The following is a 13,083-nucleotide window of genomic DNA, read 5'->3' as shown; positions in this document are numbered from 1 at the left end:
TACTGGGTGGTGTTGCGGTGGTTGTGGCGCTAGTTAAAGGGCTCGTCGTTGTTGGCCTCAGATAGGTGGGCAAAGTCACGACTGACGCCCCGGGGGAATGTGCGTCCTGGGCCGACTTCTAAAGGAACTGTGCCGACATATGTCTTAAAGCGTCTGAGGAAAACCCAGGAGAAACCTCAAACAGCACAGCCGGCACCGGGGTTCGAACCCGGGTACCTCCCAGTCTCGACGTGACATGGCCAGCACGCTAACCACTGAGCCATGGGAGCTGGTGCACGTATGTTGCAATATCCATCGCCGAATGTTGTGACGCAAATTAGCTGAAGCCAATACAGCCCGCTTCAGGAGCGCGTGACCGTAGGAAGCTTACCTGGGCCGCAAAGCGGTTGGTCTGGCAGCAGATCACTAATAAACCTGTCACACGAGCAGTCTCCAATGACCATTGAAATCAACGAACATTGCAAATGCGTGTAGCGCCATCAAGCGGGTAACGCGTCAACGTCTGAAAGGGCATTCGATCCAATGTTTCCTGAGAGGTTGACACGTTACACGCTAGGGAGTGAGTAGTCTAGAAATGTAGCCCACCTAGCAGTGCCTATCTAGCAAAACAATTGCTAGATACGCTAGCTAGCGTATTTAGCATCAACAAACAAGACCGCCCCCGTCCCCGCCCCATCCCGCTCTTGCGAATGTTAATTAGGGTTAAACCTCGTGAGCGCCAGCCCACAGATACCGACCTCACTGTATCATCTGAGGAATTAACCACGTGGGCACCAGACCACTTTCACGACTCCATCTGGTAAGCCATCCCTGCCACATGCCTTTCTTAATATTATAAATAGGTGCACGCCCTACTGTGTTGGAGTAAACCACGTCAGAGTGATACCGACCTCACTGTGTCATCTGAGGAATTAACCACGTGGGCACCAGCCCCCATATCGTAAGCCAGCCTCCAGCAAGTCCCTCGCACGCGCAACACGCGCTTCTTATTATAATTAGGTTGCATGCCTACTGTAGATTAGAAGGAACTACATAAAAAGCACAGTTGCAAGATCGTATTTTAATTATGACTGAACTACCCCCCAGTCCCACTACAGCAGCACCCCATCATCTCACGAAGGTTGAACCAGCCCACGAAGCTGTCGTTATACTTCTTAATAAGTTTACCTCCACCCTCTCGCAGATTTTAAACCTGACCAGTTGTGGCTGACCACGTGGGGGCACCAACCCCTTTGCTTGCCTGTAGGATGCACTCACTGAATGTCATCTTAATTGTGTAGTTCCATCAGAATGATATACCTCTTGTTTTAAACAAACTACGTTAACAATGAATAATTAGCTTAGTTATGAAATCAGAAATGTGCCATAACCGTTCATCCATCTAAGGATCTTAGTAAAATGAAATAATAATAAGATTACGAACATTAATTCTTTATGGATAGTTGCACAATTCTTACTCGATCCTGCAAAAGCGTATACGAAGAGGGGAGTCAAGTCCTGTAGGTCCCATCAACAAATACAGAGGAAGCGTGGACCTCCACGCGAAAGCTTGTACAAATTAAACTTAAACAAAAATCTTCAGTGTCGGCTTCTGTATTTTGTTTATTGGATCCCTGCAAGGATAAAACGATAGCTCGATTCGTACATGGCACAACGTTGTTCAAATATTTTTTTCTTCTTATTACGTTTTAAAGTCGACAAGTAGGACACCTCGCTATCGTCTGCCTAATGGAAATGGTTGATGAGCCAATCGACTCCTTCCGAAGTGCGAGGAGACAGTATATACTTAAACTTCAGAGCGCTAAGAGCGTAATCGGAAATAAAAAAAAAAGCCTACAGCTCTGACCTTCGACAACCGATCGAAAAAAGAAAAATGCACCGGCCCCCCGCCACAACATCGTTGCGAATTGCAAGGATATGGCATAGCTAGTATTGAGAAGTGATTATGGACAGGGTGCTAAGGGCGTGTAACCGACAAAAGGCTTACCGCTTCTAAATTCGACATCCGACGCATCATGGGGGAACATCATGATATTCATTGTAGAGATTTCATTAAACATGCTTGGACTTGCAGTCGACCAGGCTACCTCTCCCCATTAATCCGTTTTTGTGTACGACACGGATTAACTCTCGAGAAATGATAAGATCACTTTTCCGTATTCCATTAAGATGTTGTTGTGTTAGCGACGCTTTGCATATTAGACGACGGGATGGCTGAAGGTCACGCTGTTTCCACTCAGACTGTGATATCTCTTCTGCTGATTTGCATGAGTACACGAGCAAGTCGAATAAACGCTCGAAGATACACGATGTTATTGCAATAGCAAGCATTTGCATATAAGACAACTCGTTGGATAAAGGTCGTACCTTTTTACTCTAGCCGGTGTCGCCTTTGCAACTCGAAGACAGGAAAAATAATTACTATGCGATACATGTTGCGCCGCAGGAAAAGAAGAAGAAAAAAAGACGCAGTATACTAATGACAGCCACCTCCATGCTGACTGCTTTGATTTCTGAACAGAGCGAGCCAGCCCGGGTAAAGCCGTAATTACCTCTCAAGGATAAACGATAATATCACTTTCCTCATCACGTCTTTGGGGCGAGACAGTCGACGCTGCACTCTCATAGGCAAACGAAGCGACTTCTATATAAGACGGTTCGTCCGCAACGCTTTCCGGACTGAGCTCGAATGTCAAGTGAATGCCACTTGATTGTTTTCAGGTGGATTCACTTGACATTCCAGCTCAGGTTTTTCCGTGCGGGTGTTTGACTGGAAAAGCAGACTAAGGTGAGTACATGCTTTTTTCTCTTCTCTTGTTATAAGTTCTTCCCCTGTGAGCGTGCAAGGTCACAGCCATTTATGGAATGCATGTAGGTGAAAGAAAAAAAGAAAAGAGGTTCATTCCTTCCCGCTGCCGGCATGCAATCTTTGTGATTTTAAAGTGCACCTTCTTAGATCATCGCAGTAGATGAAATGAAAAATAAACGATTGCAAACAGTACAACATTATTTTTTTATTTAGGACATTGCATTGCGTTGTATGTTTTGGAGGACATTGCTAATTTACAAGTCGGCTTCACCTAACTTCTACGTGCGTTGCGGGAAGTCAACGTTAGGAAATGCTCAGTCTTGCTGGATTGCTTGTTTCTTTGCATTTCAATTCAGCGGAACGGTGTTTTTTTTAATTGTTTGACTTTGGTTCTTCATAAAACATATTTTCCAGTTCATCGTCTTTGTTGTAACTACTCCGACGAGGTTGAAGGGTCATCTCACATTTTGGGCTTGTAAGATCGACTTCTTCTAACCATTTTTTTAGCTTCTCTTTTTCATTTCATGTTCGGGTAACAACAGAACACTTCACCTGCACGTCAATGGCAAACAGGTCAGAAAGAAAGGAATGTGTCTACCTTCATTTGTGAGATGTAGCTAGTCTTCACCCAACTCCTACGTGCATTGGGGGAAAGCCTACTTTAGGAAATGTTCAGTCTTGTTACTGCATGTTTCTTTGCATTTAAACTTAGCGAAACGGTGTTTTTTTTTTTATCGTTTGATTTTGCTTTGACATAAAACATATTTTCCAGTTCATCTTCCTTCTTTTGCTGTAACTACTCCGAAGAGGTTGAAGGGAAGAGTTTGAGATCTTCCTTGACAACAAGGCAAAAATGTGTGCTATACAATGGAGAAGAGGTGGAAAACTTTTTTTTTTTTCAAGTTAATCCACTCGGGATTCCAGATGAAGATTTTTTTTCTCCGTGAGAGTGTTTGACTGGAAAGACAGACTGTGGTAAGTACATGGATTTGCCCTCCTCTTTTGCAATACATATACTATATATAATGCTTTTCTATGAACATGCAAGTCATTTATGGAAATGCAAATATGAGGAACGACAAGGTTTCATGCCTCTCGCTTTCAGTGGCGACATGCAGGTCTTTGTGATTTAAGGAATGCTTTCCTAGCCCATCACAGGAAGTGAAAACGTTTGCAAACAGTTACTTTTTTTTTTTATTTAGATACAAGGACAGTGAGATCACAGCCCTTTTAGATAGTGAGATTCCATAGCCAGAGTGATGTCGACCAATTGTTCTGCCAAGAGAGTAAATGTTGCCTGGGCAGCGGCGAAGTTTTAACTCACGTTCTAAGCACAAACAGCATACATCTGAGCATTCGTTATCGTAATAGGTCCTTGTAAGATTGGCTGTCTCTAAGCATTTTTGCAGCTGGCGTGTTTCGTTTCGTGTTAGGGTAACACCAGAACGCTTCGGTTTACCGTTTTCACTCCAAATGCGTACCACAAGCAAGTCAGAAGGGCACGAATGTACATAAACATATTTTTCCAGTTCAGCTTCTTTGCTGCAATTGCCCTGATGAAGCTGAAGGGAAGAGGATGGAAGCTTCGTTAGCTCGATGATCACCACAACAAGCAAAAACGTGTGCCACACAACGGAGAAGAGAACACACAAACATCTATCCATGTCTGTTCACTCACAATGAAATGAGAGGGCTTAGTACAAATGTACATTTTTATTTCCCTGATACATGAGCGGTGATTATTTTTTTTATGCTCCATTGTGCACCAGTCGATGTTTGAAGAGGTCAAGTGTTAGCTTGCTGATGTAGCCTGTTAAGTAGTGCCAACCTTCAGACTCGGCTTGTTCCATGAAACATAGACTCTCGGCAGCAAGATGCATAGCGTCAACCTCGTCAGCATATGTCAAAATTTCGTCCACGTGACGTGACCATTCAGCAAGTAAGGCAAAAGGTGATTCCGAGGCAAACGTACAGGCGGTGTGAACTCTGGCATACATTGTTTTTGCAGTTTTCCAAGTAACCCTGTCAGGAGGTTGATCTGGCAGCGCTTGAAACAACACCATATCCGTCACAATTTTAAAAGCTTCCACGAGCGAAGTTTTGCCTACTTGTGTTAACCCACATTCCAATATCTCTTTGTAGGAGACGTGTTTGAGACGACACACAGGCTGCATCCGAAATTCGTGTGTGTAACCTCTTCTCCATCTGCCACACACATCTCTACCTAGCACAGGCTGCTCTTCATCTGCGTCTGATGATGACAACCATGCGCCATCAAGCCGAGGATCAACCTCAGGCCATGTTGTGTCATCGGCGGCTGACTTGTCTTGACTGGTCATTACAAACCAAGGTAATTTTCTGCGATCCACTTCTTGTCCAGACTGCCAGTGAACTGAACCAAGTACTGAAGCTTCCCATTTCTAACTCGTCATTTTATGATCTTCTCTACTTTTGGAACCTCTCTCACTCGTACAATTTCACTCTCATAAAACCCACCAATGATGTCTTCATTTTTAAGATCACATAATAGGTACGTGTTAGGATACCCTAACTTGATCGCTCTCACCACGAAGAGTTCTGACGTAAATGACCCTAAATAACGTTTTATTAGCTGATGTCTGTATTTTGCAATTCTCACTACGTCTCCAACGCTGTAGCGCGGCTTTTTTGGTGGTCCAACCGGGCTGGGGTACAGTCTCTCTCGGAAAATGTGCTCGTTTTCTTTCTTTACGTCCACTGGTCTGGCAGAAAGCGATCTGTGTACGCGATTGTTGTAAGCTTTCACTACTTGAGGTAAAATGTTCACATATCGCTTGTGACCCTGGAATGTGAAGATACGGTACAGTGTGGTCACAATTGTTCGCTGACATCGCTCGGCGATACTGGCCTTCATAGGAGAATTTGTATGGATGAGCCGGATCCCCCTTGCTTTCAGAAACTGTTGTACCACCTTGTTTGTAAATTCTGTTCCACGATCTGTGTGCAAAAGCTTGGGTGTCCCAATTCTTTTAAAGGCAAGTTTAAAAGCTCGAATAACCTCGGGAGATCGTTTATTACGAATAGGTACAATGGCAAGAAGCCGAGAGAAAGCATCTATACAAAAGAGCAAATAGCGAAAACCATCGTTCTGGTTCTTTAGACTTTGCAAATCCTTTAGGTCAGCCTGGAATAGTTCACGAAGTCCAAGTGCAATGGTTTTTCGAAACTTCGTGGGTCGCTTGTATTCCTTATGCAAACTGTACACATCACTTGTCTCCAGAAATTTAGTGACTTTGTCCTTCTTTTCGCCTATGGCTCGAGCAAGTCTCTGCACTCCACCAAAGCTGCCGACATGTTGCGGGTCATAGTAGGCTGCCATTAGTACTTCTTCCTACTGCAAACTCTAAGAGCATCGAGTGATAGATAAGCGTTGATTGTAGCTGAAACGTCTCCTCTCATCCAGGGAGGTTGCCTGTTGTGAAGTTCGTACTTCAAAAGCTCAACAATAGATGAGTGTGGCACCACCTTTCCGTGACAGATAACTCTTCCGTACTCGTCGTAAGCCAGAACCGTTGTCATCAGCTGAAGCATAGCTAATACCTTTTTATGATGTCTTGGAGGGAAGTGTGACAGTATTTTTTCTTCTTCGAAGTAGCCTCTCTCCTCGGAGTTCAGTACGGTGTCCATGTGAGCTGTCGTGCGCGCTTCGCGGCTCGTGTGAGCGGTGGTGACGCACGTCGAGGTGTGGAAGCTTCACTTACGGAATGAGGTGAAGGAGTGCCCAGAGTTTTCTCTGCTGTATGTTTTTGAAGACGAGATGGGTGCACAATAAGTGCTGGTAAGTTTAGCTTGACCAATAGCGGCAAAATCCGATCAAAATAGGGTGGTCTTTGAACATTTCTTGCTTTCGTCACGAGATAGTATACGAGGTCAATTATATTAGTATTGTCTACTCGCTCACCGTCGACAATTATCTGAAATGTTTTCCTATCCCATGAGATCGTTGGTTCCAGAAGACGTAATAGGTTTTCTGATCTGATTTTATAGCCACTGCTCATAAAATCAACGACAGTATTACTTTTTTCCTCAGTCTGTGTTTCCTCTTCTCTCGCTGTTGTTGAACCCAGTGTAGGTGTGCTCTCACTCACAGTGGGATGTAGCAAGGAGTGAAGATATTGGATTATCTCTTTTGCTTTGATATCGTCTGGTTCATCTTTCTTCAATATCTGTGGGATGGGGGTTTCCCGGTAAGGCACAAGCTCGTATTTCAGCATCGACTACACTCCGATTGCTTTTGCTATCGCCCTTCCACCTAAAGTCGAGAGGAGACCCAGCAAAGGTGGCAAAAGGAACTGTAGAAAACCACCAGATTGTTGCAATACCTTTCGAACTTTCTTCACTCCTGTAGTGTCTCGTTTTGCCAAAAAGCGGATAGGTGTTGCATAAGGTAGCAACTGATTTCTCACTCTTGGAGCTACCTTAATGTTTCCTTTACAAAGATTCATACAAATCTCTCGAATAGCAGTTAGTTGCTCTCTCGTAGCATGTTCCAGGAGAAAATAACGTTGCTCCGGCAACTTTGCATCAGCAAGCAACTGAAGGAAATGAATATTCTTCTTGACACGTTTCATGTTTTATATAGTATTTGTCGCTGGTCGTCTGGAAATATATTAGTCCACACCCTAAATTGGTCTGAACAGTTTTGGGATAGGTCAATTACAAGGTATGAATATGGTTTCTTGCAAGCATCTTTATATATACTTGGCAGTAGTTCACTTTTCTTTCGACCAAACAGTTGTCGTGAAAGTATTTGCATTTGGTCCGCAGTGCGGGCGGAACGACATAAAATTAAGGCACTGCTGTTAAACTGAATGCATCTATACAGAGGATCATTAATAAATAAATATTGTGTTATGAAAATAGCTGAACAGTTGAGGTGGTGACAGCCAGCTACATAAAAATTGCAGATTTCTTTGAGCCTTTGTTTGTCGGCTAAGCAATCATCAAATATAATTAAAGAATTTCTTACAGTATCAAGATTAGTAGGAATATCCTGACTGAAGGTTACCTCAGGAAAATTATCAAAGATTGGTTGTTTGTACAAGTATATGTACAATATATGATCAAATGGTTTGTCGAAGTCAGCAGCTCTATGTTTAATTAGACGTGTAACAAGTGTCGTCTTTCCACTCTGGCTTTGACCTGATATGGTCATTGAGACCGGAGTGGTAACCCTATAAGGTCCAACCTCAGCCACCTTTTGCAAACGAATGAAGCATGCTATGAAATCACAACATTACATAAAGGAAGGTTACAGCAAAGACGAGCCTGTACATCACTCTCAGATTGGCTAAACTGAAATACAGACCTTCAAGGTTGTAGACATTCAAGGTTGCGCACAGCCGTGTTAGTTATCAGACCAGGAGCATTCCATAATGGAAGGTTACAACAAAAAGCAAAGACAAGTCTGTGCTCTAAGCTTGCCCAAAGTCGAAGTACACACGTTCAAGGTTGTAGACATTCAAGGTTGTGCACGCAGGTATGTTAGTTACCAGACCAATGAAGTTAGATAGGACACGCTGAAACATGTCTTCACGTATAACGTTGCAAGGATGCAGACGTTCAAGGCTGTGCACACATGTTAGAGAGCTGCATGCAATCGCTATATAAGAGCGGACATAGAGAGTAGTTCTTCATTCAGAACGTCAGACTGAGGAGGTGTGTTACATATTCGTGTGGAAGATGTAAGAGTTTACAAATCTATTCTTCTCTTTCAGTTCATTCTATACAGCAAGAGGAGAAAGCAAATTGTCATCATAACAGCGAAGCCTCCATAACACAAGTAAGCTATGTCATCCGTCATGGAAAAGTTGGATAAACTGAAAAAATGTGGTGACGGTGAAATTCAGAAAATGAGCAACATACCCAAAAACGAAAAGTTCGAAATGCTGGACATTCAGAAAATTGACACTATGTATGGCGAGGCCGTATACGTGGAGCTCCGCATGGAAAACGACAAGCCAGTGAAAGTGTATCTACCTGGACGCTTCAAAAAATTGTCGGAGGAAGAGCTAGAGGAAATGCGACTGCTTCCAAATCTCAAAATGGAGAAGAAAGAACGGTTTACCAAAGATGGTAAAAAAGTCATTTCGCCAGATATTATCTTCACCAATTCGAAGAGAAAGTGATGAGATATGGTGACGTGTCACTTATGCTCCCAGCACGAACGGCAGTATTATGCAACAGCATTAGGTCTTCAGATTCACTTGGCAAATGTTCACAATCTTCAAGCCCCCTGCATTCCTTTTTGTGAGACTTTGTGCACACTGCGAAACTATACTAATCGGTTCGAGCTATATTTACACGACAGGGACGTTAGCGGACATGATGTTACAACCTTTTTTCACGAGTACAGACAGTACATTGCTGATGTCTTACGACACTTTGGTTTCCCACTGCGCTATTTTGTATTGCTTAAAGTGGAATTTGGTCGTCACACGCCAGACGATGAGTTACAGCTCGAAATTAGTTTCGTGCCTTCCAAAGTAGTGACAGTATGGTCAGAGGCAGATGTAGAACCTTCTATCACTCAAGTGACTGCTGAAATAGCACAAAATTTGGAAAACCTCGAAGTAGAAGGTTCAGGTTTTTTCTCTTTCGCATTCATGCCTGTATCATGAACATCCCAGTAAACCACCGATGTCCCAAGGACGTCTACATGATGTTACCCTCAGGACGATGAAGACATCCTGAGGACATCCTGAAACATAATTTTGACATACTTGGGACGTACTCAGAACTGCCAAAATAACATCCGCGCACGTCCCAAGGAAGTCCATAGTACGTCAATGACGACCTTTTACGGACCTCTAGTGGACCTTTTTCCCGTGCCTTAGCCAGGCTTACTGGCGTTCTCTGAACAATACATCAACACCGCACAGCAGTGCGTATCAGTGGCACAAACAAGCAACATTAGATCAAACACTTTATTTCGTATGAAACTGAGCGTCATAGCATCGTATTACCTCACCAGGTATTATATCACAGCGTAACTTGACCAGCATTTTTTTCGCATTATTATTGAGAACTTACATGTCTTTGAAAACATGATGTCCATGAACACACACAGCATCGGTCCACAAGGGGAAAAACTTAAAGGTATATGCCCGCAATGTCCGAAGTGCGACGCTGAAACATATGTTGAAGCACTGGCATAACCGACGACCATGCTGCACTGTGTTTCGTACAACTGGAGATTTGCGATGTGTCCAGCTTGCCTTTCGTGCGCAAAAATTAACGCTATCCAACTTCGGCTATATTCACTTTTCGCCACGGACTCCCTTCCCTGCCGCGTCATGTGAGCTTAACCTGCAAGAAATGTAATTTCAAAAACACTGCTACAGCAAAATGTCACTGTGAAGTACGCATCGACGTATACGCATACCTTTAGACACAGCGCCTATGGTTGCAGTCTGCAGTAGCCTAGCATTCTCCCTATCAACAGCCCTATTGCCTGCGAAGACGGGAAACGCATGGATAACCACGTAGTCGGAACGTGAATGCCTCGCACATTCACTACGTACCTTCAAAACGGGTAAAATCTTGAAAATGACGCGGGCGACGCCACTTGGAGATCCATAATTCACGTTCATCCGCTACGACGTTTCCACACATCTGTAAAAGAGTCAACAAGGTGCGACACATTGTACTTCCCTGCAAATTCTTTATTAAAATCACTCAGCATTTTTTACATACAGTGGCACAGCCGTAAAGGCTTGCGCTGCCGTGGAGCACATGACGAAGTTGCACGGGTGAAGCGTATGCCCAATCTGTTTCGCAGTAAACACAAGTCACTGAAGAGCTCTGAAACGCACTTTAGCGTAACTTACCGGATGTCTTTCAACATTTCTGTGACCTTCCCACGTCGTGAGTGTGCTGTCCCAACCGCGTTGTTCACCGCAATGAATACGTCGAAAGTATCTGAAATTCATAGATTAGACATTAGTAACGGGGCCACTGACGATGTTGCATCTTCACCTTGAAAAGTGCTGGTAGGGTCACGAGTACACTTAGCTGAAAGATAAAGCATAGGGTAATAGGAATCAAAAGGGTAATAATCACACTGCTAGCATAAAGTAATAGAACCCACACGCTAGGAATGATACCAAACAAAAGTTGCACGAATCGTACAAACATAGAACTAACCTTTAATCTAAGAAATCGCAAGGCTTCTGGACCTATCTTCCAGGGTGCACACATAAAAGCAGCCCCAGGCAACACTAGTAGGGCATAAAAACACATTCACAGCAGTCCAGGGCACCAGAGCAACGACGGAACGCGAGACAACGGGAGCCAGAAAAAGGCGTGCGAACGCAACGAAGCTTGCAAGCGAAATGGACGCCGCCCGCAGCGCAGAAACGGCAGGAAGGCCACCCGCGCGCCAGGCCATGCCCCAGCCAGGCGCTCCTCGGAATGTAGCAAGGGAACGGAAAGTCGCGCGAAGACGGGACCAACGCTATCGGAAAGAGGGCGTTTTCCTCTTCAAAAACACATCTCAATCACCTTCCTACGCCAGCAAGAACCCGATATCGAAAAAAATGCCCCAGGCCCATGTATCAGACAACCGCCGTTGCCACGGTGTTCTAACTCGAGAACCGAGAGGGATAGAAAGATGTGGCAAGTTTCTACGCGTTTCCCATGTCGAGTGCGTGTGCCCATTAAAAGGAAGTCGGATCCGCCGTGGGCTTCAAGCCTGAAGACAGGGACAAAAATCGGTGAACGGTGGTCGGTGTCAGGAATTTCGAGAATGACGTCTTAACCACTGGAAATCGACGGCTGGTCTCAATTGGAAAGTTGTAGAGCAGGGAACAGAGCACGCGCACACAAAATTTCGACTAAATCGGACATCGGGTAATCGACTTACGACACCGAAAAGTGGGAAGCGTTTCAGGGTGGCTCTAGCCAGCCTTGCAGCTCGTCATGCTCTTAAGCCGATATCGGGAGAACGGAACATCGCGCGCCTGCGGGACAAACGCTGTTGGAAAGAGCACATTGAGACCTTCATAACGAAGGCAAACATGACCATGTGGCAGCAACGGGAAGGCTTTTTTTTGGGGGGGGCGGGAAAGCCGCTGGTCCCATGTATTGGGAGGAGTGTGAACGCGGAATCCTCTAACTCGAGAACTGCTAAATTTAGAGAGACGCGGTGAATTTTATCACGTGCTCCGCGTCGAGAACAGTGGGTTCTCTAAGTATGAACCCTGTCCGAGGCGAACTTCTTTCCAACAAGGGCACTGAAGTTCGGAAAAACGAATTTTACTAACGCATCTCCGCCTACGAGTTCGAAACCACTACAGTGTGATTTGCGCGATCACACAGCTAATCCAGGCCCGTTCGGACCTGAATTTTGGTCTCGACCCAACAGTCCGGGCGGGATTTACAAGACTTTAAAGGTGTCAGAAGCACCGACGGTTGCCTAGAATTTTCAAATATCTGGACAACCGCCAGGATTTCTCACAAGCCGCAAGGTGCACGCGTAGGGGGATGGAAGGGAAATTCGTCACAAGAAACAGCATCCCGATATCGCCGCTGCAGGCCAAGATATTAGACACGGGAACCCATCGCGAAACACCGCGATGTCACTCTGATGGGGTTAAACCATCACTGGATGGCTAAAAGACGCCGCGGTATCAACCGCCACCTCAAGTGGCATGTGCAGTGCTCAGTTGGAATCTCTATGCATATCTGATCTATTCTGACCGATGATGTCACTACGGTGCCGTAGGGGACCTGGGCACATTATTCTTATTTGTCCATGCTACCAACCTTCCCGAACCGCGCTCTCTCAGATCCTTAGTCAGTTGGAATTTCACCCTTTCTATCTCTATGAAAATTGCTTGGCCCCTGGTGAAATCCAGCCCATCAACACTCTATGATGAGAGCTTTTTTGGTCTTTTTAGACACGTCAGGACTTCGATCCTTATGGTGAAGGGGCACATTTCATCGCATTTTATGCCAGTGGGCTCGGGTATCCACACTAGCGACGAAACTCCTCATTATTAACCTTAGAAATAAAGTTGTTGTTTTATTGATACTCTAGGCCAATTCCTTCAATTGGTTTCGCATTCTTTGAACTGGTGCAGTGTGTACAAAACATGTTGGATTACATTAAATCAAGTGGAAATCAGCGTTTAGCATTTATATCCATTAAGCCAATTCATTGAATTGCTTCTTTATTCCGTGGGTACGGTCTTCGCCACACAACATAGTGGAACATGATGTCGCGAAGGTATAGC

General features: G+C 44.6%; 1 long non-coding RNA gene across 1 annotated transcript; it reads right to left on the bottom strand.

Annotated features, from left to right (window-relative positions):
* Window positions 1-9,848: 9,848 nt before the first annotated feature.
* On the bottom strand, window positions 9,849-10,549 carry LOC135372402 (uncharacterized). Its single transcript, XR_010415986.1, has 3 exons — window positions 10,372-10,549; window positions 10,233-10,301; window positions 9,849-10,156 (listed from the first exon to the last, which is right to left on the bottom strand). It is a non-coding gene; the product is annotated as an uncharacterized LOC135372402 (long non-coding RNA).
* Window positions 10,550-13,083: the final 2,534 nt, after the last annotated feature.

The sequence above is a fragment of the Ornithodoros turicata genome, unplaced genomic scaffold (assembly GCF_037126465.1).
Source record: "Ornithodoros turicata isolate Travis unplaced genomic scaffold, ASM3712646v1 Chromosome144, whole genome shotgun sequence".
NCBI classification, from domain to species: domain Eukaryota; kingdom Metazoa; phylum Arthropoda; class Arachnida; order Ixodida; family Argasidae; genus Ornithodoros; species Ornithodoros turicata.
Note: the sequence above shows the minus strand (reverse complement) of the source record. Positions and strands in the feature narration are given on the sequence as shown.